We start from the raw sequence: 25,921 nt of genomic DNA, 5'->3' as shown, positions 1-25,921 counted from the left end.
CTGACTGTCCATGTGCCAGCTGGGCCCTGAGAATCAGTACAGTTGCAACTCCAAATTTATGGTTCATTGGACTTACTTAGGTCAGCTAACAGGGAGATGAATGTGGTCACCACAATAGAAGGGAACTGAGAGTGTCTACAACTGCCAACAGGAGAACTGCATCCATCAACCCTGTGGGATCTAAGCCCTCTCCCAATTTAGAGGTGGAATGGACATCACATTCTGAAGGTCCACATTATGGAGGAATAAAATACGAATTAGATTCTACTAATATTCTACTACAGAAATATTGTGACTAGCAAAGGAAGAAATTGTTGCACTGATATGGAGAAAGAGACCATGGTAGTTGCTGAGGGCAGAGAGAGGGAAGAAGAGATGTGATGTGGGGGCATTTTTGGGACATGGGGTTGTCCTAAATGATATTGCAGGGACAGATGCTGGATATTATATATCCTGCCATTACCCACTGAATGTACTGGGAGAGAGTGTAAACTACCATGTAAACTATAATCCATGCAGTGCAGCAGTGCGCCAAAATGTATTCATCAAATGCAATGAATGTGCCAAAATGATGAAAGAGATTGTGTGGGAAAATAGCCTGAATTTGAATGTGGGAACCTGGCTTGAATTTGAAGCATTTCCATAATGCTGATAAGAAGTGCAGGTTTAGGAACGCTGGCCTTGACTAGACAGAACACTCTCTGATTAGCACGAAAATTGTTTGCATGTGGAGATGTTTGAACTTCGTTACGGCCTGCTCCCTAGCATTGCAGGTGCTACAGCTTTAATAACAAGCAGTCTTGAAAATAAACATAGATAACTACTGCTTTGTAATTTCTGATAAATATGATGTGGAAACTAGGGTTAAGGCTCTCAGTTCCAGAAGCTGTTGAGTACCCTGGTCCCATCTTTATTTTCTCTCTTGTGTCTTTCTTTCTCTCCTTTTATTTCTTCAGTTCTGCACCACCTTTCCTTCATGCAAACCTATTGCTGAGCTGGTCTCAGCAACTGGCATCCAAACACAGACTCAAGGGGAAGAAGAATTGCTTCGAGTGAAACTAAAGGTGTTGTAATTTTGCAGAACCCTGAATTGTTTAGAAGGCCTTCCAAGTCCTTGGTGAGTAAGGACATTCTCAGGTATTTTAGCAGGGTTATGATGGGAAATGGAGACAGTTCACCCATATGTCTGTCGCCTTGAAATCAACGCCTCAAGGCAAGAGGAGCTGAGGCCAGTGGGTCTCATATTTTAGAACTCTTAGAGAATATAGAACAATATTGCTCATAGTTCCCAGCAATAAGTTTAGAATTAGGTGATTAGGAAAGAGCATAAAAAAGAGTTAAAAAATTCCATGTACAAGGTGTTTTGCTCCATCTTACTATTTGACCCACTTGGACTATTATTAAATGTTTTGATACTAAATCTAAAGTTGTTTTGCCTTCAGATCCTTCATTAATTGACTTTAGAAAGTTACTCCCCCCCCCCCACTGGCAACTCCTCCCTCTCCCACACCCAGAGAATCTCAGCCAAAGTTGTCAGCTTTACAACAGGGCATCTTGAAGGTCAGAATGGAAGGGAAATCATATTGAGCCACTTGTACAATGAGAGGTTAAGTCACAAATACAATGTCCCATACAGGCAAAAGGCCCTTGTTAGTAAAATCATGCTTTTTAGAAAACTCTCTGTTAAAGCATTAACTAAGATAAGGAAAATATTCTCGTAGCCACTGTGCAAACCCCCTGCTGCCTACATGATAATATGGCTGTGGGCTACTGGGGGTAATAGAATTAAACCTCTGGAAGAGGATGAAAACATGGCAACATTGGTGTTCTCTTTTGTTTCCATTCTGATTCTGATTGGGCCTATTTGGCCAAATTAATAAAATTAGTACATAACTTTTAGCAAGTTGTTAAAAGGAATTTTTGGTTTTCAACCAATACCTTACTCCTGAACTTCAAGTCTTAGTGTAGTCTTAAAGAGTAGTAATAAAAAAAAATGAGTGTTAACTGTCTGTCTAAACTGCTAAATAAAAGCTTAACTGCATTTATGCTGCTCAAGTTATTCTAACTGGTTGCTGATTACTAATAAAAGTGTTTCCAAGAACAAGTTTGCATGTTACAGGCAACATGGATTCTAGAAGAAATGTTAAAAGCAGTAAAATCTAAGCTGTGAAATGATGGAGAGCTTAAAAAACAACAATACCAGGAAAGTAAGAATTGTGAGTCAAGTAGTAAACTTTATGTTTCTGTTGCTGTGTTGTAATTGTTTTTTTGTTTGTTTGTTCAATGTAAGCATATATTTTGATACATGGTAATATAAATTAATAAATAAATATTTCTAAAAGAGCTCTATTCAAATGGCCAAAAATTACATAAATGCTTACATTAATACATAAGTTTAAATGTTAATGAGATCTCTACAATGATAAAAATTGTAAGTCTTGATTAATGAAATTACTATGAGTCTTCATAAAGAATAGTTCTTGCCTAAATTGAAATTAATAGTTATTTTTCTTCACAGGATAAAATGAAGGATGTAAAACTTAAAAGAATATTAAAGAAAGTAAAAAGTTTGTTGGAGTGCTGACTGAAATTTAATAAGCTGTTCAAATAAAGTGTGTTTTGTCCTAAAATAAGATGGCTAGTTTTCATAAAACCAGAATGAACATATGCAAGACAGGACTTGAATGCATATGGCAAATTATAGAAGGTATTATGGTAATGTTAAGTAAGGAAATGTATTCTGTGAAGGTGAAATTTGTCTTAAAATAATATAATTATAGTCTATATGGTTATAAATAATTATAAGAAGTTTTTGGAAGCATTGTTTGAATTAAAGTGTTTACATGGCTAACTTCAAGAAGTCATTATTAAACAGAAACTGAATTGACAATAATAACGAAAAGTAATTTTTTAACAGGAAAACTTGTTGGCAGCCAGCCTCCCCTGCCAACTTGTTTCTAAAGACTGTTTCTAGTATTGCATACTACTAGGTATTTAAAATAAAGTTATTTTTGCATATAACCAAACTAAATCATTATTTTTAAAAGTTTGTTTAGTGTTAATGGTAATTGTATGTTGTAAGAAGTTTGCTTGGAGACAGTTTCCAAAATCATTTTGGTAACTTATGTATATAGGATGTACGGAATGTGATTTTATTATTAAAGAAACAGAAAATAAGGTTGTCCTAAGATAAAATAATTGGTTATTAGAAAGAGCAAACTGTGGGACAAAGCCTGAATGAATACCAAATGTGCAGAAGGTTCATGGAAAAGGAATTTTTATTGTTAAAGTTGAGTAAGATTTGATGAGTCTATCTATAAAGTTTTAAAAGCTTTAGTATCAAATAGAATATTGATGCAAAGTTAAAATTTAGTTCTTTCTCAAAGTTTCTCAAGTCATTGGTCTGTTTTAGTAAAAGTTTATAAAGAGTTTTTCTTCTGAATAATCAGTACACAAAAAAGGCCTGTTTTATCAGAATAGATTCTTGCAGTTTAACCTTATCATTTTCTTATTTTTTTAAGAAGCAAGTCTCATCACTTTTAAAGGAACATAATGTTCAAATCTGCTTTCTCTAAGTCAGGTCCTGAAAAGTATCTTTTTATTTCAAAATGTTGTAGAATTTAAGAAATGTTCAATTATTTGCATATAGAAAGGCCAGGACTCAGGAATGATTTTGAGATGGAAAAATGGTTTATTGATGGCCAGCTGGACTCAGGAGCTTTCTGTTTCAAACCTGAGCCCCAAACAAGATTTTTGAGTCTCTTTTATACAGAAAGGAAAGGCCAAATGGTCCTTTTTGTTTCAGTTCTCAATTGGTTTGAATTAGCATATATATCTTCCATATCCTAGGTAAGTTTTTAGCATGGACTTCATACATTCTAGATAAGCTTTTAGCACATTTGGTTTGCATTTTCCTTGAATATTTAAAGTTTATAGAGTTTGCATTGATAAACTGTTTCCTGGGGCTGGAGTCATTGCCATAGTTACCAAGGGCAGGGCTGAAGCCTCTCACCATCCCACACCCACAAGTTAGGACAGACAGCTTAGGTTAAGGTTATCTCCAAAGAGACAAAGAGCCTCCCACCCATAGCCCACATCATTCCCCCCTTATGCCAAGTTTAACTTGCTAAGCTTTCACATAATTTTTGTTGGAGCTATGAGGTGGATGGCTGTTTGTTGTTTTGATTGATTACTTTACTTACCAATTTTCAGTGTAGCATCCAGTAGCCTGTTCCCAGAAGTTTATAAGTTTTCACTCTGGACAGTAGAGTTCTGGGATGGGGGCTCCCCTGCAGTCATCCCAGGGCTACCAGTGCCCACGTAGATTTTCAGTCAGGCTCCAGATCCATCTATTAATTTTGTTTTACCCTTAAAGAGTTTACACCTTTAATCTTAAAGGGGTGCTGAAGGGAGATGATCTCTTTTCTGTAACTGCTTCCTGCTGGCCATGGGCTGTAGTCATTGCCTAACAAGGTATAAAACTCTATTTATTTTAACTGGAGGAAGATGGATCTGGCATTCTGTATGAAGTTGGATGAAGTTTTCATATGGTTAATAAGATGTTCACTCTGAAAGAAACAAACTTAATTAAAATTTTGGAATATCTGGTTTTAAAAGAAGACATTGGATTACAGAGGTAGACAAGGTTAGGTGCTTTTAAAGATGGCACCCCTTTTAAAAGCTGGTGGGAACAGTATATATATATTTTTTCTCTAAGGTATTTTTAGGGAGAAATTGCAATAGATACTTAGCTTTATTTTGAAGATGCATTTCAGGCTGTTTAATAATTGGCACTCATGTGTTCTGTTAGATGCTCCTGATGAACTGGCACCTTTTGGACAGTTGGTTTCATTCAGGATTAGTGCACTAAGATGGAAATTTTCTTAGTTTTTAGTTGTGGGAGTGGATCAGAACTACAGAATAAAGTTTTTTTTTTTTTTACATTTCAGTTTTAATTGTACAATTTGTGATAATTTTGACTTTAATAGGTGACCCATTATTAGCAAGCAAGCAAGCTTCATTTTTGCTACACAGTAGAGTACACTAGAATAGTAAGTTGGCTGAGCCTGGCTAAGGTCATTGCCTTATTTTATAGACATGTTTATTAATTATTTAGAAAATAAAGTTACCAGGAATTTAACATGTCTAATATACTGCTGTACCTGATCCTGAATAGAAAAGATAACGTTGTAATTATTAGGCATATATTTAGTACAGGATAAAAGTACAGCACTTTAATATTAATTAATGTATTAATATTCTGAGTTGTAATTAAGAGTTTTAAATTTCAGGATTGTAATACCTTACATGTTATCTCTCCATAGAAGCAGGCCATAATGCCAATTGTGTTCACGTTTTACTTAAGTATCCTGGAATCATGGCTCCACTTAGCATGTTCTTCACAGTGAGCAAGTTGCAGCATCATTGATCTTAGAGAGTTTCCAGTATTCTACCAGCCTGGTGCATAGTGCTCTCTGGCACTATGGAACAGTGCCAGTCTGGAGGTGATATCCATTGTACATTTGGCTATACCGAGTTATCATTGGCTGCTGCAGGAGCTTGAAACTGCAACATAGTTTCCATTGATTTCAGGAGCAGAACCAGAGGCTGATATAGCAAATATTTCTAATTGAGAGGTCAGTGACCAGCCTAGTGAAGAACTCACATGGAGAGGCAACCTGTAATGTATTTAAGGCCTGGTTTGAATGCACAAAAGAGTTTTACAATGTTGAAGTTTATTCCTTGTTTATATATATTAAACAATTTAATGCAACACATCATATATCAAATGACTGTTTACTTATACAATTTTATCATTAAGATAATAGTAGGTATTTTACTTTAGTAATAGAGGGAAAAAACTATTTCTTATTGTTAAAATGAAAACAGAAGATTCCAATAGAATCAAGATAACTTTTTATTACCATTTACTTAAATATGCACCTTGCGGTGGCCTTCAGACAGGTTTTAGTACCACGAAGTTATTTTTTGCAACCAATACCAATCCAAGTTTTTAGTTAGCAATGACATCTAGAACTAGAACTATTTAAAAGTTTTCAGTTTGGAAGATGTTTTACAAACTCTTTATAATTGACTACAACCACATTGACTAGTTACCTTATGTTTAAATAAACTTATTAAATTACATTGCTAACCAAAGAAATTTACTTTATTTCTTTAAGAGAGCATATTTACAATCTATTTTCTTTAGCATAATTTCATTAACATGAACTTACAAGTTTTATTATTGTAAAGATTTTGTACATATAATGTTAATTTAGTTTATAAGTTAACTATGGGAGATTACACTCAATCTAAATAAACATGAAACCATTACAGTTTTTGCAAGGAATGTTCTCTTTTTATCTTTATGTTGGGAGCAGTCAATACGAGTATACACTGAGTTCAGCAATGCCAGTAACATGGCCGCCAGAGCGGAGCCCACTTCTTTATTCTTCCTCCCCACTCCTTTGTTCTCCGTTTCCCGCCACTGCCCAGGCTGATAAGGTAGTATGCAGGCGCAAGGTGCGAAACTGAAGTCTGCCCTCCACCCTAGCAACAGCAGCTACCAATCCCTAGCCCCTACCCCCTCTCCCACCACCCCTCCCCTCCCCAAGAGTATAAATGCTTTGTTCTCACAATAAAATTTTACAGCTTGATCCTCACCCTGTCTCGCTGTCATTCCTCGCGTCTCCTGTCTCACCATTCTCCTCCACGCAACCATGAGACCCCGTCCCATGCCCTGCTGGCCGGGGCAATTACATCTTTACAGGAAGCTAAACTTTAAGTTATGAAAATGAGTAATTTTTAAAAGCATACTGACTACCAGGTTTCAAAACACATTACACAATAACTTAATTTGTTTAATTATAATTCAGGAAAGATCTCTCCATAGTTTTTATGGACTTTACTTACTGAAATTTGTCAACAGAGCCACTAATTACCTTTATTTTGTTGGAAAGAAATGTTCTTCTGGAAGAAAATAAGGCTCACCCAATTATGGAGGAAAAAGAATTTATTCTCAATCTTGCAAAAAGGGTCACACAACTAGAAAACATGGCTGGCACCTCAAACAAAGAAGAATGACACAATTTACACTCCTAAGCCTAGCACACAAGCCCTTCCTCTGTTTCTCCATAGATTGGATACTACAGAAGTTACAGCCTATCCGAGAAGATCTAACTTTCCCACACAAAAGTTTGTGATTTAATCACTTCCTCCATCACATTCCAACCATGTTAGTTTTACTTGCTCTCCTTTGTCAAATAAGGAATGGAATTTAGTGCTGAATTGGTATTGACTTAGCTCTTTCTTGGGCATCCTTTTATTGCCTATAGGGCTGGCTTAAGCTGGTTTCTTTTGTTGCTGTTTAACCTGGGAGTGGGAGACTGAGGCAGTAGGCTGCCAGGTTACATTAATCAATATTTTCTTCGTTTATGTGAAAACTAACCTAATCTTTGTTTTTCGCATTTTATCACTGACAAAGGTTTAAACTGGGAAATTACAGGGCAAACTGATTCTTAATTCCTTAGCCTAGTAGATAGTTTTAATCTGCCACACCTAGTCTTGCCTTTAAAGCTCTTGCAAAGAGGAGGTCCTTTCCCAATAGTTTCTATGATCAGATTTTTATATGACTTTTTCAGCCTGCTTAGTCTAATTTGGGTTCCAAGAATATTTATTCACATATATAACTGCATATTTAATTTTTAACAATTTGAATAGAGCTCTTTTAAGAATTCTCACTTGTTAATTGGACACTATCATCCTGATATATGAAGACATACACCGAGCAAATGGTAGACACAAATAGTTAGACACAGAAACACAACTCATTAATGTTACTTATAATTTGCATTATTTTATATACTGTTTAGCTTAATTTGGGGTCCATAAATATATATTACTTATATAACTGTATATTTACCTCAACAATTTGAGCAAATAGGCAGACAGGAATAGTTTGACACAAAAACATAACTTTAGATACTTAAAACTTCCACTTTTTACAAAATAAATGTTACTGCAAAACATTTCAAAGAGTGCTGAAACTTTTCTTAATTTGCACTATTACTGTGCAGTTTTACACTATGTCCATGCAGTTTTACACAAGAATTTTGTTTCTTAACTAATGGATTGTAACCAAAATGCTCCCAGTGTTTTAACACAATTCTTTTTTGTTTCAGAACTTTATATTTTACCTTAAATTTAGCAGAATTTTAGATAAGCAACAAGATTAATTCTTGAAGCCTCAGGGAGACAGACTGGTTTCTCTCATGAATTGCCACTCTTAGGAATACTGACAGTTAAAGCAGGAGACTGCCTTTATTCCACCCAGTCCTTGGAGATAATAAAAACTCCAGTGGTCGTTTAGCCCTATGGGCTAAGAATTCCAACAGGCAGCAATTTAGTTTACACTTGGATTCATGAGAGAAAGCAGGGTTATTAATACCAGGACAGGAGACAGGGATGTCCCAGCTCTTCTCTGGACTGCAGGGGCAGAAGCTATTATGAAATAACCATAGACAAAGGCAAAGGGTGAGGTTAGGCTTGAAGTAACCATAAACGAAGGAAAGGTTAGTTTAGAATTTACACTTACAATAATAGTTTCAGGCTAAATTTACCCAGTTATTTCAGCTATTATCTTCCCACTGCTTTATAATATGAATGCATTTATAAATGATTTTAACTCTTAGTTACAGTTTTTATTAATTTTTTTAACCTTGAGGTGAATTGGATACCTCTATTAATTAAGCTACAAGAATTTTATTAGTAACAATTCTGTGAAGTCCTGCCTTTTTTCAGTAATGGAACAAATTCTCATCTGCAAGTTATGCATTTAATTCACCAGCAAGAGAGTATTGGCATTTAAAGATTCATTTTAAACTACATTTTTACCTTTTTACCATGAATTCTTAGGTGCCAGCAACTGAAAAAAGCCAAACATAGATTTCAAAGTGGCATTTCATTCCTTTTTTTTCTTCTTTTTTCTCTGTAGACTCACAACCCTGAAGTTCTCAGTAAGGCCATTGAAAAGGCTATCAAGTGATTAGAGGTGTATTGTTTCAAGTGATAGCCTCCTTTCTTCAGATGAGTTTACAGTTTTAAAACATTTCAAAGTATTTCTACAGTCTTACAGAGAAGCGATTTGGAAAAGTAAAGAACCTGGGCAGAATGCAAATGTATTCTGGGCTTTTACACCCTAGGGAGGGAACTTTACAGCATTTATTTTGATTTTGCTTTTCATCCCCTTCACCTTCCTCCTTCCAGGCAGTCGTGTGCACAACAATCAGATAGAAATATGGCTTATGAATAGAAGGTGTGGACGCACTGGAAAGGGGCAAGCTGCTCCCCCCTTTTCAGCTTTCTGCCAAAATGGACAGACAGAATTGACTCAAATTTGGCACCCCTCCCTGGGACCCAGCCACGCTGACTGGGACAGCCCCAACAAACCCAGGTACATGGCACAGACACAACCTCCCCAGCAAAGGGGCAGACCATAGATGAGGCAGCAGAGCATGTGCAAACATCCAGACTCCACAGTTTTGCCCCATAATCAATTCACCCCCTTGCCAATGGTAAGGGAGGGTTCCAGCTCAACTATATTCTACTTTACATAACTGCACAACTCCAACACTAGCATTGAGCTGACACAGACAGAAGCACAAAGGTCACTAATCTGACCCACCAGTTCTTTATACATATATTTTTCCAGTATGGCTGCCCCCACAGCCATCACAAACCTTAGAGAGAACACTTATCATTAACATCTGGTATAAAGACAATTCATTCACAATTCAGCACCATAACAAAAGATTCCAGCTAGACCTTTTTCACTTTAACTTTACACCCAGACCAAGCTTCATCAGAAAAGCTGATCCATTTTCCTGTAACCAAGTTTTTTAAAAAATCCAGACCAATTTCCAGGACATTAGGACTTGCACCTATAAATAGCCCTTCCTATTATAATCAGGCCTCCATTCCTTCAATGGATATAAGACCAGTACCAGATTCTAGCATGCAGTTAGACAAACCCAAAACACCAGGCTTTTCCCCTATTTTTCTCCTTTTTCCAGACCTAGAGAGAATGGCTTCCCCCCAATTTTCTGGGCCTACTGCGGTTTTCTCTGGAAGTGATCAGGCTCCCTTCCTCGCAATTAAGGCTAGGGTTCTTCAGACTCTGCTCACCCGGAAAGTGTTACCTTCTTCCATGTTCAGAGTTCTTTTTCATTCCCAGAATCTTTATCTTCAGACCCTCCATTGCCCTCGATTTTTGTCAGGAAGATTCTGGTGGGGCTCACATCTTTTCTGGATTAAACTTAATCCAGGGGCACCCAGATTTGGGGTTCACCCAAGTCCTCCCAGCTTCAGGGATTTGGAAGGGGCAGCAAAATGCTACCATCTCTGGCCTTCATTTGCAATCCTGGGAGAGCCCCCAAAAATGCTGTAGAATTTGATACTAGGCTCAATTATTTGCATATAGAAAGGCCAGGACTCAGGAATGATTTCAAGAAGGAAAAGTGGTTTACTGATGGCTGGCCAGACTCATAAGCTTTCTATTTCAAACCCGAGCCCTGAACAAGATTTTTGAGTTCCTTTTGTACAGAGAGGAAAGGCCAAATGTTCTTTTGTTTCAGTGCTCAATAGGTTTGAATTAGCATATATCTTCCACCATCCTAGGTAAGCTTTTAGCATGGACTTCATACATTCTAGATAAGCTTTTAGCACATTTGGTTTGCATTTACCCTGAATATTTGACGTTTATAGACTTTGCATTGTTAAACTGTTTCCTGGGACTGGAGTCATTGCCATGGTCACAAAGGGCAGGACTGCAGCCTCTTACCATTCCACACCCACAAGTCAGGACAGACAGTTTAGGTTAAGGTTATCTCTGAAGAGACAAAGAGCCTCCCACTCAGAGCCCACATCACTGGGAGGCCATTTAGCAATGCAAACTCTATATACATACTAGTCAGACCAGGGAAACGCTGATGGTGGTGATGCCAAAACTTAAGGGAACTTGGACTTGGCCTCGAATGGGAAGTATAATATAGCCTGTGCATAAATTTAAAATCATCTAATTCTGTACCCAAGTGTGCCTGGTCTCTAGAAATCTGGTTAAGTGATATGGGCTTTGAATGTTCAGAAAGGATGTAGGACTAAATGTGTATCCGAGGTTGCATCCAGACAGAATGTGGGCAAGATGCTAATTCAAGCTCACCTGAAATGTGGGCAATATGTTAATTCAAAACCTATCTGGTACTCAGGCAAAGGCTTAACTAACAAAGAAAGTAGTTTTCTTTGATAAAAGCACCATTTGACCCCCACCCTGTATAAAAAGAACTTGACAATCTTGTTCAGGGCTTGGGTTTGAAACAGAAAGCTCCTGAGTCTGGCCGGCCATCAATAAGCCATTTTTCCTTCTCAAAATCATTCCTGAGTCTTGGCCTTTCCACATGCAAATAATTGAACCTCTTTCAACTTCTACAACAACAAAATGCAATGATTGCAAATTATATTTTCTCATTTAATATCAGGTCAACACGCTCATAATTTAATGTGAGTCTGCTTCCTAGAGTATAGGTGTGTTCCTATTAGAGTAGTGGTTAAGGCTCTCTTCCTAGACTTTCTGATACCCTTGGGATATCTATGAAAATAAAAGAATGCATTGAACTAGATTTGATGAAATAATGAGATTCTAACATTTTGAATCAAGTACCTTCAATTCCTAGAACCTGAATAATGCTGCAGCATATCAAAATATGAAAGTGATTTCTTCATAGGGATTTTCCAGGATCATGACCTCTATTATATTCCTCATTCCCAAAACTTTACCTTCAGTTCTTAAATATTTTGTTTTAATCTCTAGAGATCTGATAGATAAATATACAGGAATAAGACTCAGATAACAGGTGTTATTTTGGCCCTCAGGGGGGACAAAACCTTAAGATAAAAGTATTATGTTTTATAGGGAAGAGTATTGAGTTTTGAACTTTAAATGGTTAATTTTAACTCATGGCTAGAAATATAGGTGGTATTAAATTAAGGAATTTTCTACATTTCAGGGAATATTTTAAAAGACTGACATTAAAGGGAGGTCAATACAAATTAATAATACTTTAATTCTTATTATTATGGCTTTGTTTTGGGGAGGTTTTGGATTGCAGAAAAGGTGCAAGTGTGGTAGGGGGGATTACTGCTGTGGGGTGTCAGTGGTGGGGGGATGTGTCAGGAGAGGTGCACCTGTGACATGCCTCTACAGACTATGAATGTGTTTAAGTGACGTGGGCTGTTGTCTTGGAGGGTAGAGACCCATACAATAACCAAAAGAATATTAAATTCCCATCCATGGGAGTCCTGCTACATTCTTTACTTAAATGGCAAGAATCACTAGAGTACATGGGCAGGGCCTATGGGAGGACAGATCATTATGCCAGGCCCTTGATACTGATGATTGTACTTTTGAACCATTTCTTGTCAACTGGAAACTTAGCTTAGTTATATGTATTGCCTAAGAGTTAACTCCTGAAAGCCTCCTTGTAGCTTAAATGCATACTTTCTCTAAGCCAGACAGCATATAAACTCACTACCTTTCTCCAGTGTGGTACATGACTCCTGAAGATATGCCTTCCTGGTACTGAAGGATTATTAACAAGCACCAAGTAGTGATGTATTTGGAAGAAGACCTTGACTAAAAGGGGGAAATAGTAACTAAAAACAAATTTTAAGTCTAATTGATTTCAAAGTGAGTTAGAAGGTCATTCCAGAGATTACACTATGTGTGTCTAAGGCTGACCTCACTAACTGCCACAGTAAAGAAAACCATAAACAGAGGTGCTCCCACGGGCTGCAGAGATATCCTAACACTACAGGCAAGAAACACAACTCCATAAAATCAGCATCCATTCAGTGGGGCTTACCTCGAAATATCTGACTACCTATTTTCCCATTGTAACAAAGTTAGGCTCATTTAAAATTTCTGTAAACTAGATACTTCTACCTCTTTTACTTGAACCTGTAATTAGCACTAAACCTGTAAAATATGTGAGCCAGGGACTTAAGTCTTTGGTCTGTTCATATCCTGGTGGAGCCCTGAATCTCAGATGAGTTGAAATCAACCCCCTATTCTCTAGTTCATTTGTCTTGCACAGGACAAGTAACAAGGTGATGATGATGGACAACACAAATCTCCAAAGGAAAGAGTATCTACAAGTTCAAACAAAACATTTCCTTCCATCTGGTCCACAAGGGCTAAGCCACACCTCAATATGAAGTAGAGCAGGTGTCACCATCCCCAAATCCTCAAGATTGAGGAATGAACAAACATAAGGGGGAAAAGCAACCATGGACAAAAGTAGATGTTAATATTTTACTAAGGAAAAACTTATAATATTCATATAAAAACAGTGATCACCATAGGTTCTGAGGGGATGGAGAGGTAAAATATTTGCAACATGGGACATATTGGAGATATTGGAATTGTTCTACATGATTTTGCAGTGATGGATACAGGCCATTATACATTTCATCTGTAAGAAATGAAGATTAGTTTAGTTTTCACATAAAGGAAGAAAATATTGATTAATGTAACCTGGCAGCCTACTGCCTCAATCTCCCACTCCTGGGTTAAGCAGGAACAAAGTAAACCAGCTTAAGCCAGGCCTATAGGCAGTTGTGCACCCCTTCTTGCAAAATTGAGAATAAATTCTTTTTTTCTCCACAATCAGGTGAGCCTTATTTTCTTCCTGAAGATTTCTTCCTAACAGCTTTGGAGACTCACCTGGGATTCTGAGGCTTCAGAGAGTGGACTGTGTGGTGAATGACAGGGAGGTGTGGCCGGCCTGTTTAAGTGGTCTTGGACTCCACTGGTGGGGGCCTCACCTCTGGCAGGCAGGAGACCTGAGAACAGACACTTAGATCTTCTGATTGTGGATGAGAAAAAGGGAAGGGAAAATCTGCCTCTTGTTGACCAGGTGACTCCATGCATGGACCGAGGTAAGAACAAAGGCTATTAAGTATTACCTTGGTGGTCAGGAATTCTGATGAGTCTGAGGTTCACTGAGTGTGCATGAGACACGTGACACATGACGCAAAGTGAGTACAGAGTCCCAATTTATGTTTCCTTTCTCCCGTGAGGGAAAGAGCTGGAGATGGACAAAGCAAAACATTCAAATGAAAGAGACCCAGACAAGATTCAGAATGGAAAATAGAGGCAGTCAGTCAACTGGGAAAAAGAGGAAGGGGTATCTGTAGGATCCCCCAGAGACATTCCTCCAGATGGTCCACTAGAGAGGATGTTAAATCATGGACCAATAGTGATCAGACCAAGGGAAAAGACAAGAAGAAAATAATTAAATACTGCTGTTGTATCTGGACCAAGGAAAGTATTTTACTGCCTGATGCATTCTGACCAAAATACGGAGCAGATGAGGATTGGCTTTGTGCTGACCTTGTACTGTATGTTAATGGAAAAACACCCTTCTCCAAAGAAGAGTCTGCCTATGCCATGTGCTGGTTAAAGGGAAAGGGGGCCACTTTCTATCCTATGAAAGTGGAAAATCCAGGCACCAAGACTAAGCTTGCAGAAACTAAGGCTACAGAAACAAAAGCTGTGGAAACTAAACTCTGGAACCCCCTGTCTAATCTCCCTCCTCCTTATGTTCCCCCTCCCCTCCCAGGAGAAGGGCCATTAGACTTGGAGGGCCCAACAGAGGCCATTGTAAACCCTGGGGAACAGGGGAATAAAGCAGGGCCAACAGCCCCACTGGTTACAACCCACCAACAGCTGAGGAAAGAATTGGAACAGTGTAAGAAAGATAAAATTTTCCATTCCCCATATCATCTGAGGAGAAGAGAGTGAAAGAACAAAACTCCACTGAACCTTTGTATCTGCTGAGAGAAGTACCAATGTGGCCAGGGGCGATTAGCTATGTGAATGCCCCACTGACAAATACTGAATTAAGAAACTTCAAAAATGAGATGAAATCTCTAATGGAAGATCCAGTGGGGCTGGCTGAACAAGTAGATCAATTCCTAGTTCCTAGTTGATACACCTGGCCTGAACTTATGTCCATACTGAATATCCTCTTTACAGGAGAAGAAAGAGGAATGGTGTGAAGGGCAGCTATGAAGAAGTGGGAAAGGCAGCATCTGCCTGGACAAGAGGTAATGGCTGCAGGACAGAAGTTCCCAAACACAGACCCTAATTGGGATAATAATGACCTGGGGGACAGAGCATAAATGAAAGATTTTAGAGACCTCATTATGCAGAGGATCAAATTGACCATACTCAAATCTCAAAACTTGAATAAGGCCTTTGAAGTAGCCCAGGAGAAGGATGAAACTCCTTCTGTTTACCTGCAGTGACTGAGGGACCAAGTGAGAAAATACTCAGGGATGGACCCTGATGATCCTGTGGCTCAGGGAATGTTAAAAGTCAGCTATGTGAAAAGGTCTTGGCCTGACATTCAGAAGAAGATTCAGAAAATAGAAGGATGGATGGATAAGCCATTGGAAAAGTTATTGAGAGAGTCCCAGAAAGTGTTTGTAAGGAGAGAGGAGGAAAAGCAGAAACAGAAAGCAAATGTTATGATTAGCACAGTCAATCAAATGGTTAGGAAAAGACTGGAGATGAGCCAGGGAGCAAACAGGCAGAGGAGAGATAAAGTGCAAAATGGGCTTATTTAGACAAGGTGACAAGTAGAATGCAAGGCTCTGCAGGGTGCTATCACTGTGGGAGGCCTGGTCATTTCAAAAGGGAATGCCCCAGTTTAAAGAAAGAGAGTCAGATAGTTCCCCTCATGAATTCTGAGTATTAGGGGTATCTGAGGCTCCTCCCTTTTAAAGCACACTGGGAGCCTTTAGTAAATCTAAGGGTGGGCCCATATCAGGAAGAAATCACATTTCTTGTGGACACTGGCACAGCCCGATCCTCTGTGACTTATATCCCCAGAGGAACCAAATTCTCTGGAAGTTCCCTTAGAGTCGCAGGGGTAAAAGGAGAAGGATTTGAGGTCCCCATTCTTTCTCCCACTAATATTTGTTGGGCAGGCAATCAAATTTTAAGCCGTTTATTGTACATCCCAGAAGCCGGGAGTAATTTGTTGGGAAGGGACTTAATAGTCATGGGTTTGGATTTGGAAGTAAGGGATGGACAGTTAGAAGTAGTCTTAGCCATGCTCACTGAAGAATATGAAAAAGGTATCAGAGAGGAAGTGTGGGTAAGAGAAGGGAATAGAGGGGGTTTGCAGGTGCCCTCTATTAAAATCAAATTGAAAAAGGAAGGGGAAATTATTTGTCAAAGAAAATATCCCATTCCCTTTAAGGGGAAGCAGGGACTTCAACCCATCATTGAAGACCTCCTTTGGGATGGACTCTTGGAGCTCTGCATGTCCCCCTTCAATTCTCCTATCTTGCCCATTCAGAAATCAGACAGTAGTTGGAGGTTGGTACAGGATCTAAGGGCCATTAATCAAATCATTAAGATTTGGCACTCAGTAGTACCAAATCCAAACACTCTCCTTAGTAAGATCCCCTGTCATCATAACTGGTTTAATGTAATAGATCTAAAAGATGATTTTTGGGCCTGTCCCCTTGACCCAGAGAGTAGAGACTTGTTTGCCTTTGAGTGGGAGGATTCCTCTACAGGAAGAAAACAGCAATATAGGTGGGCAGTTTTACCCCAAGGCTTCACAGAATCCCCCAACCTCTTTGGGCAGGAACTGGAAAAAGTATTGGAGAAATTTGCAGTCCCACCTGAAACTTCCCTTTTACAATATGTAGATGATATGCTATTATCAGGTGAAGAAAGGCAGACAGTGGTCCGAACTACAGAGAGCTTATTGAATTTCTTGGGAGATCAAGGGCTAAGAGTATCAAAAAGTAAGCTACAATTTGTAGAAAAGGAAGTCAAATACTTAGGTCATCTCATTAGTGAGGGAAGGAGAAAGATAAATCCAGAAAGAATTCAGGCCTTTGCTGAATTACCTCTTCCCTGGACAAAAAGAGAACTAAGAAGATTTTTGGGATTGGTGGGATATTGTAGATTATGGATAGATTCTTATGCATCCCAAACCAAAGGGTTATACCAAAACTGTTGGAGGAGGAGTCTGACACATTAGAATGGAAGGAGGAGGAAGTAAAGGCCTTAAATGGGCTCAAACGGGCATAGGTGCAAGTCCCTGTTCTAGCCCTTCCCTCCCTCGAGAAACCTTTCCATCTGTTTCTTACAGTAGATAAGGGGACAGTTGGGAGTCCTAACCCAGATCTGGGGAGGCCAAAGGAAGCCCGTGGCCTTCTTTTCCAGAATCCTGCATCCTGTCTCCAGGGGATGGCCAGGGTGTGTTCAGACCATGGCAGCAACTGCTCTCTTAGTAGAAGAAAGCAGGAAACTGACCTTTGGAGGGGACTTAGTTGTTAGCACCCCTCATCAGGTCAGGGCTATTTTGTCTCAAAAAGCAGGAAGATGGTTAACAGATTCCCGAATTCTGAAATATGAGGCTATTCTAATGGAAAAAGACGATTTAATACTGACAATTCATTATAGTGTGAACCCAGCTTCTTTCCTTGGGAAAGATCCCAACCAGGTAGAAACTCCTGAACATGATTGTTTAGACTTAATTGAATATCAAACCCGAGTCCAGCCTGACCTAGGGGATCTTTCCTTACATTCAGGGGAAAATTTGTTTATAGATGGGTCTTCTAGAGTCCTGGAAGGAAAAAGGCATAATGGCTATGCTGTTGTTGATGGGCTAACTTGGGAGGTGAAAGAAGCTGGCCAGCTGCCCAGTGATTGGTCAGCTCAAACTTGTGAGCTGTATGCATTAAATCGAGTCCTTAAATTGTCAGAGGAAAAAGATGGCACAGTCTACACAAATTATAAATATGCCTTTGGTGTGGTCCACATCTTTGGAAAAATTAGGGAAGAAAGGGGATTGATCAATAGCAGAGGTAAGGAAGGTCTACTAAAGTATGTTCTGTTTATTGTGGATCACCTGACAGGGTGGGTAGAAGCATACCCTCTTGATTCAGCTATAGCATCAGGGGCTTCAAAATTATCCTTGAACAAATCATTCCCCAATATGAGTTAGTAGAAAACATAGATTCAGACAATGGTAGTCACTTTACATCCAGAGTGTTGCAAAATATTATGAAGGGTCTAGGTGTCACGTAGAACTTCCATACACCCTGGCACCCACCATCATCAGGGAAAGTGGAAAGAATGAACAAAACCTTAAAAAAAAATCTCTCTATGTTGCTCTTAGAAACCAAATTACCACGGGTTAAATGTTTACCTATAGCTCTGTTAAGAATCTGAACCTCCCCTAGGAGGGAACTGGTAACTTCTCCTTATGAAATGCTTTTTGGTCTGCCCTTAACTGGAAAGTGTGGAGAACTCCTCTCCTTTGAGTTGAAGGATCTCTTTCTTCAAAATTATATACTGGCCTTTTCTTCTACTTTGTTATCCCTCAGACATCAGGGTTTGCTGGCTCAATTCAAAATGATTCCAAAATAGTTAGGATACTTAAGGCAGAGTATTTAAAGCAAACCATAGAAATATGGATATGGGGACACAAATGCCTGAGTAGAGTGTATCAAATATATAGTCCAGAGTCTAAACAAAAGCAAATGTTACACTTGTTCAACAGGCCTTCCCACAGCTCTTATTGTACCCTTTCTGCTCGGTATGGAAAAGCATGAAAAGGAGTTTAAGTGCATGATACTCCTCTTTCAAAATTCTACTCCTGGTGAATATTGTAGTACGTTGTCCTCTCTTCCCACCGGTCAAAAATGGAAACATCAAGGCCATACCTGCCTCCCTGCTGAACCCAGGGAATCACTCTGCTTGTCTCTGTAGATAAGGAAAAGGATTCCAGGGTCTTAGAACTACGGCCCCATGTACACAAGTGTAGAATGTAAGCAATGATCATACTGACAATTTCTCCAGTTTGGTCAGACCTCAAGCAGACCTGTGGTGGTACTGTGGAAAGGGTGTTCTCTGACCAGTACTGCCTGAGAAGTGGGGCGGAACCTGTGCTCTGGTCCAATTGGCTATCCCATTCACCTTGGCATTTGAAAAAGAAGTGAGAATATCATCCCAGGGAGGGAGAGAGAAAAATTTACTTGGTTCTTTTGATGAGTGGATCTATTTAGACAATATAGGAGTTCCCCGAGGAGTCCCAGATGAATGTAAGGCTAGAAATCAGGTAGCAGCTGGGTTTGAGTCATTCTTCTTCTGGTGGGTCACCATTAATAAAAATGTAGACTGGACTAATTATACCTATTATAATCAACAGAGATTTATTAATTACATCAGGAATGCAGTTAAGGGAATTGCAGAACAATTAGATGCTACTAGCAGAATGGCATGAGAAAATAGAATGGCCTTAGATATGATGCTGGCTGAGAAAGGGGGTGTCTGTGTTATGATTGGAGGTAGTTGCTATATATTCAACCCCAATAACACCGCTCTGATGGAACTATCACTAAAGCTTTACAAGGCCTAACAGCCCTCTCTGAGTAATTAGAGAATTCTGGCATTAGTAATTCACTCACAGAATGGCTTGAAATTTGGCTTGGATAATGGAAAGGGATTGCACTGTCCATCTTAACTTCCCTCATTATCTCAGCTGGGGTGCTTACCACAGTCAGATGCTGTATCATTCCATGTGCCTGAGAGCTAGTTCAAAGACTCATTGAATCTGCCCTAACCAAACAAATGTCCATACAGTGTAGGCAAAACAATCTGTACCACCTTAAAAAAGGAGATTATTATGTGTGAGATAGCGCTTAGAAAATTTGAAGAATGGAAATGTGAAAACTAAAAAGAGTTTAAAAGAAAGAGGGGCAATTGTAAGAAATGCAGATTAGTTTAGTTTTCACATAAAGGAATATTGATTAATGTAACCTAGCAGCCTACTGCTTTAGGTTCCCACTCCCAGGTTAAGCAGGCACAAAGGAAACCAACTTAAGCCAGTCCTATAAGCAATAAAAAAGATGCCCAAAAAGACCTAAATCAATGCCAATTCAGCACTAAATTCCATTCCTTATTTGGCAAAGGGGAGCAGGTAAAAGCTAAAATGGTTGGAATGTATGGGATAAGAGGTTAATCAAACTTTTGTGTGGGAAATTTAGAGCTTCTCAGATAGGCTGTAACCTCTGAAGTATCCAGTCTATGGAGAAACAGAGGAAGGGCTTGTATGGTAGGCTGAGGGGTATAAATTGTGTCATTTTTCTTTGTTTGGGGCACCAGCCACATTTTCTGATTGTGCACCCTTTCTTGCAAGATTGAGAATAAATTCTTTTCTTCTTCACAATCAAGTGAGCCTTATTTTCTTCCAGAAGATTTCTTTCTAACATGTCAAAACCTATAAAATTGTGCAGTTCAAAGTGCAACCAAAGTGTAAACTATAGACCATGGTTAGTAACAATTCTTCAGTGTATTTTTATCAACTGTAACAAATAAATCACACTAATTACACTTGTTAATTTGAGAGAGTGTGTGAGTAGGGTGGGGTATATGGGTATCCCCTATATTGTCAATGTAACATTTATGTAATCTAAAGCTTCTTTCAAAATAAGGGAAACAATTGTAGCTATTAGTATGACTAGAATTAAAATCTGTGCATCTTTCTGCATATTACTTATTTCTCAGTAAAAAAATGTTTTCAAAAGAAAAAAAGAGAGTCTAAAAAGAGAGATGCTTTAACACTTATATCACAGAACCTGTCTCATGAGAGAAACTCCCATAACATAATCTACTTACTGCAGTATGACCAAGACAGATACTTTCATTACAAAACTAAAGAACAACTATATTTATTTGTGATATTCATTCTGGAATTAATCTGATGTTTTCTCAATTAATTTAACTATTTTTTCTAAATAGTTGTAAACATTTTAAATGAATTACCTTTTTTATTACTCACAATAGCTAAGTACTTTAATTTTAATTCAAATTTTTACATCAGATTGATCTTAGTAAAAGCTTGTGTGATCTAAAATAAAACTGCATACTTGATTATTACTCATACAAACTTATTTTCATATCTGATTCTCTATTTTCCAATATTAAATTTGGTTAATATTTATGAAACAGCATTTACTATTTAAAAAATAATAGATGCTCATGGTCCTACAGATCATATATGTGACTATAAAAATCTTATCAAATTTGCTACACTAAAATTCATGCCCTTAACTCTATGAAAGAGAGACCAAGCTTTACTAATTAAAATATTTTCTTGGGAATATGTAGTAGATGAATAGAATTTTGCTACTATATACCCAATAAAAAATATTTTGGAAGTATTCAAGAAAAAGTGTTTACCTAATATAGATGGGAAAAAAACAATTCTGAATTTTCACACTACATATTGAAAAATTATTTCACTTTATTCACTTTACCATGAGGGGTTATACTCTAAATTTATTTTAATTTTCATATTAGGTGATTCCTGCTCTATGCATGGTTTCTCAAAGCATGGGGTGAATCTGAAACACCAAGGTGATTGAATAAATGCACATTCTTAGACTTCTGAGTCAAAGCCATTAAGATTATTTAACAGGAAATTTCATTTTTAACAAAATGCTCAAGTAAATATTTCCTCTATTAATGCTTCCTAACCTTTAACCCATAGTATAGTGTAAAACTGCATAATAAGTAAAATTAAGAGAACATTTAAGTACTCCATTATTACTGTAATAGAAGTCTGGTCATACCCTCTAAGGTGAATTCCAGAATATGTTCTGAGGTTTGAACAATTCTGCCTATTGAAAATACCAACAATTATATTGATAACATTCTTAAGAGGTAAATAGTTAACAAGAATATTGAGAACACTTTTAAGAATTAACCTCTTTGGGAATTCTGAAGGGATTAAATGTATTTCTTAATAATTTCCTGAAGTTAATCTGACTATAGAACTTTCCAGTTCACATCATATTTGAAGTAAAAGGAAGCCAATTGACTGTTACCACATCAATATAAGATGCGTCAATGAGAAGAATCTGTCCCAGGTTAGCAGAGTCCATTGTGTTCTTTATCAGAAACAAAATAGAAATAGTTCCAAAGGAAGCTAGATGTTCCATTTTACTTTAAAGTCACAAGTAATAAATAAAACACTTTTTGGAGTAGAAAAATTTCCACCCTCTAGAGCAATTGCTGGAATTTTCTCTTGAAGTACATCTGATAAGTAATCCACTGTGTAATTGAAGAATCGGAATTATTTTAAGTTATGATTTTCAAATTTCTGTTAGTAAAAGCTTAAAATACTGTCAGTTTCTAAACATTTTTAAAAAGCATGTAGCTCCTAAAGAAAGTTTATGCAGGGGCCAAAAAGAATGAAACTTTACTGTCAAGTTCTCCACTCTTCTTTTTTCTGTTGGTACTTCTTTATTTATCCAACCTTAACAATTTTCAGAATTCTTTCAATACTAGACATGCTCCAAGTTCACTACATACTGCTTGCTGACATTTTATACATGTGTCCATTACTTTCACTGTTATTTTCCAAGCTGTAAATTTCATGTGTTTCCTAAAGCATTATCTCCTCAGTTCTTTGCCCTATAGGCTCTTTTTCTACATTTATGCTTCAGACTTTAAGTCATTCCCAAAAAGAGCCCTTTTCATTCCCAATCTCAAAGAGGCACCTAGTTAATCTCTACACCAACACAATTTTTTACTATTTTAATAGCAACTGTAACTACCTGAACTCATGATTGTTTGTGGGTTTACATACTCTTTATTGTCCCCTAAATAATGCTATCTCTCAGGAAATAATCTTTATAGTTTAACTTAACCACTTAGGTCATTGTCTAGTATATAAGTGATAGTTCCCATCTTTTCAATAAATAACTCAGTAATTTGGCATCAGTAACTAAAAATCTAGTAAAACTATTTTGAACACTGAAAAAGATATTTGGTAGTGTTTTAAAAATTAACTGCAACAAGCATAACCAGATGGAAAAAAAATCTAGGTAGGATGGGGAAGATTATTTTGCCATGTGAACTCTCAAGTACGTTTTATAGATAAATTCAACTATGATGCAGTCTCTATGCAATGTGACTCTAGTATAACTGAGGGCATTCAATGGAAGTGGAATTTTGATAGATAATTCAATAATTTCCTTCACATACAAAATGAGAATTTCAAGATATTTTAATTTCATGACTTCATGATAATATAAGGATTGAACATAGAATTTTTTTCTCCACTTATCTTTGTCCATAAGGAAAAATATAACTTATTTACCTCGGTATGATTTTTCAATAAAAGTGGGAGTTCATGATCATGACAATATATGAATAATGACATTTATTTTTTTTTTGTATTGAGTTGTAGGGATAATATCGCAATTTAAAGCAATAGAATTTTGGATAATTTTTCCAAAATAAAAAGCACTTGATGCCTATCTCAATCATAGTGAGATACAAATGCACTTGTGTTTAGAAAATATATTTATTTAGTTAATTTATATCCATCTTCTAGCAAATTGAGATTGAGGCTATACCATCAGGTGAAATGCTGGTAAATAATGCTAAATAATTTCCCAGTTTACCTATGAAGTGTTTTTACCTTTAAAAATTGAAGTATGAGTTTTTTAGGTATATCTAAAGAAGTACTTAAGTTAGAAAGGATATTGTATGTCTCTTTTTCAATGTAATATTTCTATAAGTATGATACTTGTTATGTGGTATAGACTAATTTTGCTTTTTGTCTATCACCTTGCTTTGCCAGGAAGTGAACGGAAACTACTAGCATGGCCAATATACTTTGCTGACAGGATTCCTCTTGGTATGATTTTCTGATGTCCCAGAGCAGCAGGTTATACATGGCGTGCTCTTCCTTCTGATTTATCTGGTAGCTCTAATGAGTAACATACTCATTATCACCCTCATTACCCTAGATCTGCAACTCCATGCATGCATGTATGTCTTCCTAAAGAACATGTCTTCCTCGGATGTCTTCTTTTTATCAGTTCCAATCCCAAAGTTCATTGCCAACAGCCTGATTCATGTGAGTTCCATTTCCATTTTAGGGTGTGCATTCCAACTACTTTTAATGACTACATCCTCAGCAGATGACATATGTATTCTCACAGCTATGTCTTATGACGGCTACATAGTCATCTATGATCCTTTGCCCTATAGAGTCAACATGAATGGCTGCACTTGTGAATTGATAGCAAGTGCTTCCTGGAAAATTGGAGGACTCTTTGGAGTTGTGTACAAAGCTGGTGTATTTTCAATGCCTTTCTGTGGCTTCAATTTGATTCCACAGTTTTAAAGTGATGTTCCTTCATTGTTAAGTATTTCTTGCTCTGAAACATAAGTGGTAGTTTATGCAAGCATAGGGGTTGATATGTTTTTAGGTATATCTTGCTTCATCTGTATTGTAATCTCTTATATTTATGTTTTCTCCACTGTGCTGAAGATTCCCACCACAGTAGGTCAGTCAAAAGCTTTCTCCACATGCATCCCCCACCTCACAGTTTTCAGAGTTTTTATGATAACTGCTTCTTTTGTTTATCTCAAGCCATCTTCAAATACACCCTCAGTTATTGACAACCTGCCTTATGTACTCTATACTGTGTTTCCTCCAATCCTCAACCCTGTAATCTACTGCTTAAGGAACAAGGACATGAAAACAGGCACTGATGAGGTTGCTATAAAAAATATACAATTGAGAGACTCACTGCATTTAATAATTCCAAGAGGCTGTCAGTTATATAGGGACTTAATGCATCACAGACAGTTTTTTCATAAATTACCTTAATTTTAAATTTGGAAAGATTTGAGATGATGAAACAGTGGATATATTTTTGTTTGGCCATGAAGAAATGAATCATCATGAGCTAAAATTGTTTTTCCAAATACCAGATAATTGCTGTACATGAGGATAAAACATAGTTGTCATAATCTAATTTGTGCTCTTCTATGAAAAGCATCTCTCCTGTGATATCTGTGATATGTACCTAAAAGAAGTGGTTCTGTTTATCATGATGCTTACATTTTTGATATTTTAAAACTCATTTTATGTATTTCATTCATAGATCAATAATATATTATTCACTTTATGAATGAAAAATGACTGAGTTGGTTCAATGAGTATAGTACTATGAAAAGGATTTAAGCTCCCAACATGAATGTCATACATGAATTTCCTGAAGTTTTTGATTGTGTAGTGATGAGGTATAGAAAAAAGCAGGCAAAAAGAATGTGGTAGGCTAAGGGACACTAAACAGGTATGCCAAGAGACATACAAAACTCAACAAAAACCTACAGCAAAGGTAAAATCACAGAGGAAGGTCCTTCTGAGACAAGTTCTCAAAGATAGATTGTGCTCATCCAGGTCACTAAGATTTCCAGAAAGGAACTGTGTGTGCCTATTTGTCTTCATTGCCTGGAATCCAGAAAAGCCTTTATCTCTCCTTGTGTTGATGTCCTTGTGTTGTATTATTATATGAGACTTAAAAGAAGCAAAAGAAGCAATGAAACAGTTTGATGTTATAGCAAAAATCACCCAATTTTAATGACATTTCTTCTTTGGTTTATTAACTGATACTTAAAATGTGAAAAAGTTATTTTCTATGTAATCTAGAGATTCTTTGTCTCTATCTTGACAGAACTATTTTCTGTGCTTTATATTTTATATATTCTTTATTATTGCATTAGTTTTGTAAGGAGAGAAAAAAGTTTCCTAAGTATTTTGTTGTGGTATGTTACTTTAATGTATGTTATAGTATTTATTAGATCTTTAGAGCTTTTTTATTATTACAGAAATATTCAGAAAGTAGAGAGAGTTTCCATACATCAACTTGTTCTGCATAATTGGCTTCTCTTATTCTTAGTACTATGCATTGCTATGATGGGTTATTAGTTATAGTTGATGAAATACTGTTGGCACACTGTTATTATTGACTA

General features: G+C 37.3%; 1 pseudogene; it reads left to right on the top strand.

The window, feature by feature from the left end:
* Positions 1-16,121: 16,121 nt before the first annotated feature.
* LOC131275277 (olfactory receptor 14A2-like) lies at positions 16,122-24,669 on the top strand (annotated as a pseudogene).
* Positions 24,670-25,921: the final 1,252 nt, after the last annotated feature.

The sequence above is a fragment of the Dasypus novemcinctus genome, chromosome 22, assembly GCF_030445035.2.
Source record: "Dasypus novemcinctus isolate mDasNov1 chromosome 22, mDasNov1.1.hap2, whole genome shotgun sequence".
In the NCBI taxonomy this organism is placed as follows: domain Eukaryota; kingdom Metazoa; phylum Chordata; class Mammalia; order Cingulata; family Dasypodidae; genus Dasypus; species Dasypus novemcinctus.
This window is presented reverse-complemented; position numbering and strand designations above follow the sequence as displayed.